The sequence below is a fragment of the Mustela nigripes genome, chromosome 12 (assembly GCF_022355385.1).
Source record: "Mustela nigripes isolate SB6536 chromosome 12, MUSNIG.SB6536, whole genome shotgun sequence".
Lineage (NCBI taxonomy): Eukaryota > Metazoa > Chordata > Mammalia > Carnivora > Mustelidae > Mustela > Mustela nigripes.
In genome coordinates this window covers 106,833,184-106,840,661 of record NC_081568.1, presented here as the reverse complement: position 1 = coordinate 106,840,661, position 7,478 = coordinate 106,833,184, and the positions used below count along the sequence as shown (strand labels likewise).

Here is a 7,478-nt window from a genome sequence, read left to right as displayed (position 1 = left end):
CACTTCGCCCGGGGCCAGGACCGGGAACAGAAGAGACACAATCCTTCTTATTCCTTCCATCCCTGCCCTGTCCCTGTCCACACACATTTCTGCTGACAACTGGCGGCTCATGACATCTGTCCACACTTGGACTAAAGCTGAAGGAGGCCACTGGGTTTCCCCAATAAACCTACTAGCCTTTATGTCCTACAAGAAATTCCCTTTCAGCAAAAATATCTCTAGCTGAAGACTGAGATACTGTATTGTACTGGGAAAAGCACTGGGTTAAGAGTCAAAACCCTAGGTATTATTCTCAAACCTTTTATTGCTAATCTAATCCCTGAGCTACTTTTTACGTGTAGATTGGCAACAGAAATTTTGAATGCGAAGCATGTCATTTGTGGGTACTGGAAGGAGATAGCCCAAACTCCCCCATCCTTCAGTTTTTAAAATATTAATGAAAAAGGCTGAAATTAAATTATTTATTTGACACCATTCGGTCTGTTCTCGTGGCCTAATTACCTCATCAATCCTCTCCTCAGCCTTGCTTGCCCCGTGCTTTAGCGGTCTGTGACACGGCAGACCTTCCCCACTCTTGGGTCTGGAGAACTCAACCACCGGGCCAGGGGGCACTGCTGTTTTCATTCGTGTCATGTATTACAATGTAAAGGATTGTAAAGTGCAGAAAGCTAAATTCGTGTTCTATTGTAATTAAGGGGAAAAATAAAATCTATTGGAAACATTTAGATGATTACTGTTTGATGTCACTGTGCTAATATTGTCTCTCTCTAATGCTGGCCGTTAATACCCCACCAAAAATTAGGGAATAGTTGCTGCTACTTATTAGGTCAAGAACTCAACCTGAGTTCACAAATGTGGTATTATGTTAGATCATCATATTTTGATTCATGTAGCTCCCCTTTAAGGCCTCGGATGGCATCCTATCCCAACCATAGTCTGAGGACTAATGATAATGAAACATCATAGAAGACTGTAAAAATACCGGAGAATATTCTTCTGTGACAGTAAAGGGCAAAAAGTGAAAAGCTGGTTTTTTGTTGTTGTTGTAAAATAAAAATCAATAAACACAAGTGGCAGATAGAAATGAAAGCACATTTTTTCTAGGTTTGGGTGATAAGAATGAAATAATCAGTGAGACTTCTATTTCTTTCTTTCTTTCTTTCTTTTTTTTTTTTTTAATATAGAATGCCTTACGAATTTACATTCATCCTTGCACAGAGGACATGCTAATCTTCTTTGCACTGTTCTAATTTTAGTATATGTGCTGCCCAAGCCAGCACATGGTGGGATCTTTATTTCAACTCAATACCTGGCAAGAAGATGAGCTAACAATAAATACATTTTTAATGGATACAAATGGTTGATATACTTACTTTTCTTAAGTATATTCTCATCAACCTTATAATTTGTAAGTGAATTAGCAAATTTTCTTCTCTTAATTTTTTTAAATTTTTGCTCACAAGATGTTATTGGTAGACTGATCCTTTAAGAAAAATGAAATCTGAATCACAAGATAAATAATAGAAAGAGAAGAAAGAACTGAGTCCATTTCTAACCTCCCAGTGAAGAAGCTGTTAGGTCGGGTTGTGGGGGTGTGGTTCAAAGGCAGATGTCTTCCTGCTTTTTCTCTTTACCTCCTCTCTTTCCTCCTCTCCCGGGTAACTAGCCTAAAAATTAAGGAAATTTCTTAATGTGTAAAAAGATGTTAATTGTTTTGGGATCAACATATCAACATATCTGTAAAACTGCAGATATGAGCAAGCAGATCTAAGCTTTCCTAAATTAGTCCACATATCAGCCATTAAATGTTGACCATGAACTTACAGCCAAGCAAGAAATGGAGGCTGATAGAAACAATTCAAGTGAAGGTAAGTGAAGGGCTTTTGCCCTAGTAGACAGACAGAGTGGGTGGGGGGTGGGGGGTGAATAGATTTGAAGCACCCCTTGTCTAGGATTGTGGAAACAGGGAAGACATTCATGCTTAGGGGGAATTTCTCTTGGCATTTGGCCACAGTTATTTTGGGTCCAATCATGCTAGACTTTTCAATCAGAGGGAGTAACTTCCCTGTAGAAGTGGATATCTGTAAAGCAATCACAGCTACCTGTCTGGTGGATATACACTAGAGGAAGACAGGCCAATCTCCCTCAAAAATCTAACAAAGACCTCTGTCACTTTTCTTCCTTCACAGTTTGACTTTGCAGGTTTCTACCTGTCTACGTGTATAATAATGCGGAGGAAAATAGCTCAAATTCTTAAAAAAAAAAAAAAAAAAGTCTTGAATGCAATGCTAACTTCATTTGAATATTTAGTCTCAACCAAATAGCTCCCTTTGGTGATCTTTCTTCCAAGCAAAACAGTTGATAGCAAAGAAAGTCTTCCAGTCCCAGCATGCTTGCCTATTCACTTTTGTCTTAGAGCCTGCGGTTTGCCCTGACACAATGAACAAACATAGAGTTTCAGAGAATAAGAGATATTCTTGGGAAAAGACAGGTATGAAAGCTGCTATTTATTTTAAAAGGGCAGGTTAAGGTTATGTATCCTTTGAGTTTGGGAGAGGCACATCAATCCAATATGCAGAAGAAACATTATTCTCTAGAATTATTATTTCACAAAACAAATGAAAATATCATTTCAAAGTTTGGAATTTTGGTAATTATAAAAGTTCTTTACCTAAGTAAGGAGTTTTTCTTGAAAGAAAGAAAGAAAAGGAAAGAAAGGAAGGAAGGAAAGAAGGAAGGGAGGAAAAAGAAAGGGAAGGAAAGGAGGAAGGAAGAAAGAAAGAAAAAGAAATTAATCTAATGACATTCATATCTTTTCGGTTCATTTACATGTTTAATGTGAAGAATTACCATCTACTTAACTCTAGTGGGACTCAGGTACTACAGACATTTACAATGCTGATTTTCTCTGCTCTATTTCCTCTTAAAGTATTTATCTGGAAACACTGGCTTCTTAATTAATCTCCCTTTTCCTTCTTTATCCTTAGAGTGGAACTCTCAAAGGAAGGTCATGTACTGTCTGCATTTGAATAATCTGCACAATGTATTATAAAGCAAGATTCCTTGGCCTTAGTTTAGATCTCCTGACTTTCTGAGTTTGAAGACCAATATTTTGTATTTTTAATAAACTCACCAGGTGAAGCACACTAGAATTTCAGAATTCTTTCATAGTGGGGAAAATTTACCTTCTAGGGAGTGGCAGCTTTAACTTAAAAATGGGACATAAGAAGGGAACTCAAAGCTTCCTAGCCAAAGGTACACACAATCATACTTCAGGTAGAAGTTTTGCAAATTTACACACTAAAAATGCATATTCCCAATAGTATTTCAAGGGAATTTATCATACTTGTAATTTATCAGCAGAGTTAAATGAATTGGGATATACTTATATAGATATATATGCTTACCATATATTTTCCTGGAAACACGAGGATGACTGGTGTTTGTCAATGTGGAAGAGGGTAAGCTGAAGCCTGACATGGGAGGGGAAAGCAATAGGTAAGGAAGCCCATTAGCTCTCACAGTACTGGAGATGTGTGGCTCTTAGAATCACAGGGACAATGGACAGTAGGAATGAAACAGGGGGCATGGGAAGGAGGATTCACAAAATAGAGACTACCTGGTCAATGCCCTCCCTTCCCCCAAAACACAGCCCTCTTGGCTGCCAGACAGATACTCTTTGAACAAATGAACAAATAATAAAAGGAAAAGGATCTTTTCTCATGGTATGGAATGAGTGATCTAAGAAGAACCAGGACAGCCAGGAGGGGCACTGAAGCAAGTGACTCTGAAATGCCAATTAGAGTATTACCCCCACCTTAAAAGACCACCAGAGACTTGAGTCAAAGCCAATCAGCAAGGGTCGTTTATTCCAGGTTCGAACCTGGACCTCTGCGCTGCTCGTTGCGGATAACGCCGAGAGGTCTCGAGCTGGGTCGGTGCCGGATTTTTATAGACAGGTACGGACAAGTTTCGGGTAGGGCTGTGCTAATTGGTTGACAGTTTGAACAGGTATACCTGGGGCCAGTGGATTGGGTCAGGGGGACCCGCGTACACAAGCAGGGGTCTGCGCGGAAGCAGACAAAGGGTCCGCGTGTGAGCAGACAAAGGATCCGCTCGAAAGCTGACAAAGCATGACAAAGCAATCTTACAGAAGCAGATCTGGCCGGTTAGCCCGCGCATGCGCGAAAAAGCAAGCATTCGTACAGAAGCGAAACTAGCTGGTTAGAAACGCACTTCTAGCTGGTGGGGGTGGGGGGGGTTTTTTTTTTTTTTTTTTTTTTTTGGTCTCTCAACTCTGTCCTCTAGTGTGACAGCCAGCTCCTTGACCACTCACCCTATAGAGCAGCTGGCTAGTCGTCAAGCCCTGCCTACCCTCAGAAAGCTCACAGACTGACACTTCCATGGCCTGTGCTTAAATACAAATGAGAAACAAGGGGTGCCAAACCTGAGAAAACCCTGTAACAACAACACAAAGAGAAGAAACAAAATTAGCAGCAGAGAAAAGCGATCCTGCAGAATTTAGAAAAAAAAATCTTCCTAAGTAATATTACAAAGGTCAGAGAAGATTCTGCATCCATGAAACAAAAACAAGATGCAACGAGAAAAGAAAAATTAGAGAACAAAAAGAGCTCCAGATATGCTTACAAAAATGTTTTCTGAAATTAAAAAAATAAAAGGAAAAAATTTCAAAAGTTGAAAGAGACTATTGAGAAGTAAATATCCTAGAACAAAAGTTTTAAAAGATAAATAAAAAAAAAAAAAGTGAGAGAAAAGTTGTAAGATATATATGATAATTCAGAAGTTCAACATTCTATTCATAGGAATTTTAAAAATGGACCAGAGAAGACAGAGGGGAAGAAATGAAATAGAGAGACAGATAGATTTCTTAGAATGGAAGAAGAAAGTCTTCAGACTAAAAAAGCCCAGTATGTCCCCAGTGCATGAAGTATTAGAGGTTACTCTAACTGTATTTTCATAGCATTTCAGAATGCTAGGGAGAGACATTATCTTAGTAGGTTCCAAGGAGAAGAGACAGGACATCCACAAAATAACAAGCATAAAAGTTTGGCACTGGCCATCCAATCAACAATTCCGAATGGTAGAAGGTAATGGACAAATGCCTTCAAAGCTTTGAGTGGAAATTCTTTATAACTTAGAGTTCTAAAAGCAGTCAAAACAACTGTCCAAAGAAGGACACATTTTTAAAAACTTCAAAAATGTGAGTTCTCTGAAATGTAATCTCTACTATCATTTCTTAGGGTATATTTGAGGATACATTATAGCACAGTAAGACAGTAAATTAAGGAGGAAAATGTGAAATCTAAGAAATAGATGATCCAGTCCAGGACAGAACTATGCAGTGATCCATCCTATAGAGAAATCAGAACAACTTTTGGAGGATAATGAAAGGCTTGGGAAAAGGTATCGAAGAAAAAAAGGAGATTTAATACTACTCTTGACATATCAAAAGATTTTAAGAAATAGAAAAGGCAGGCAACGTAAGGGGGAAAAAAGCAATTAAAAAACAAACCAGATAAGAAACTGAGTGTAATCATAATACACTACTTGACACTATCATGGATGCTATTTAGATTGTAAACAGAATATAAATAATGGTTAATGACTTGATTTTACGAGACAACCTAAAGAGATTGACAGTATTAGTCAGTATTTAAGAAAACAGATTCTAAGGTTCTTAGTGGTTATATGAATCCAGAAACTTACTTGATTTCTATGTTACTCAATTTCCTTTCTGTAAGATAGAAATAAGTTATCTATTTCTTCATCTTTTGGGGAGGCTTCAGTTACTCTACACAAAGTGTGTATAATAGTGCTTGACACATAGTAAGTCCTCAGCAGGAGTTAGTTAAAACAACAAACATAAAAAACTAGAAGCATTTATTGACACAGAACAAAAATAAAATTTTAATGAAGTTTGACATAATAAATGTTTAAGTATAGACAGCTGAATGGCTGAATGTGAGGAACAATAGTGAAGTGGAATCAAGAGATACCGTTTATAGTTGATAGAAACGAAAATAAATAACAAAGATAATTAAGACAAAAAACAAAACTTAGCAAGATAATTGTGTAAGTGGGTTAAGTCATAATCCAGCATAGCAGGAAACTATAATTATATGACTATAATTAACAAGTCAAAAGCTAGCATATAAACTTGTAATATAGAGAGATAGGAGGAAACAACAAAAGACTCAAAAGAAATAAAAATGCTTTCTGTAAGAATCAACAGTAAATATCATAACCTTTAAATATCTTGTAATTTTGTCAATGATACCTCATTAAGCTAAAAAAATAAAAAAGGAAGGTAAGGTTGATGGTAGAAGTTGAAGAATAGGTTTAATGGTAAAAGTTGAAGATTTTTATTTTTATTTTTTAAGATTTTATTTATTTATTTGGCAGAGGATCACAAGTAGGCAGAGAGGTAGGCAGATAGAGAGAGGAGGAAGCTGACTCCCTGGTGAGCAGAGAGCCCAATGCAGAGCTTGATCCCAGGACCCTGGGACTGTGACCTGAGCTGAAGGCAGAGGCTCTAACCCACTGAGCCACCTAGGCACCCCAAAGCTGAAGATTTTTAATAAGAAATAAAATTAGCACTATGATAATCCAAAATTCTTGCTAAGAATTTTAGGAAACTCCAAGGATTGGAAAATATGAAAATCATAGGGAAAGAATGCCAATTTCTAGACAGTTTGATCTTTTAAAAATAATCTAGTAATTGACCATGAGAGACAAAGACAATGTTTACACTTATTAATGAAGTCAAGCAAAAAACACAGTACACCTGAACTACAAGTGAGGCTTAATGTCAATCACTCATTTGCTTCTCCACGCCTTGAAATCATCAAGCATAGTTTGGGGAAGTGTTCAACCAGTGACTTCAAGACCTTTGTGGCAGCTTGCATTCCAGTCTGTTCTCCTTTCTTCTGGTCTTCCCCCCACCCAGGCTGCCCTATGAAGATTTCTTCATCATTAGATTTCCTTTCCTGTGTTCCCAAAGGATGAGCACATTTGCAGTTGGTCCTAGAAACCTGATCCTTATCCTGAACCTCTGCTCAAAAGTCACTAGAGATGGATTATGTTGACACCTTGCTTTTTTTTTTTTTTTTTAAGATTTTATTTATTTATTTGAGAGAGATCTGGAGAGAGAGAGAGTGTGTGCACGAGTGGGGGGAGGGGCAGAGAGAGAGGGAAAACCAGACTCCACTACTGAGCAGGGAACCCAGTGTGGGACTCAATTCCAGGACCCGGGGGATCACCTGATCTGAAAGCAGACATTTAACTGACTGAGCCACCCAGGAGCCCTGTTGACACCTTCCTTCATCAAGAAAATGTGTAATACATAAAACAGCAATGCTTGCTTTGGTGCATTTCATTAGTGCTTCTTAATCTGAACCTAACAGAGCATGCATTTTTGGGGGTGTTTGATTTCTTTTATTCTTTGGTCAGCATCTAAG

At 38.0% G+C, this 7,478-nt stretch overlaps 1 non-coding gene across 1 annotated transcript; it reads right to left on the bottom strand.

The window, feature by feature from the left end:
* Nucleotides 1-1,174: 1,174 nt before the first annotated feature.
* LOC132028981 (U6 spliceosomal RNA) lies at nucleotides 1,175-1,280 on the bottom strand. Its single transcript, XR_009407629.1, has one exon. It is a non-coding gene; the product is annotated as a U6 spliceosomal RNA (small nuclear RNA).
* Between the last annotated feature and the right edge of the window lie 6,198 nt (nucleotides 1,281-7,478).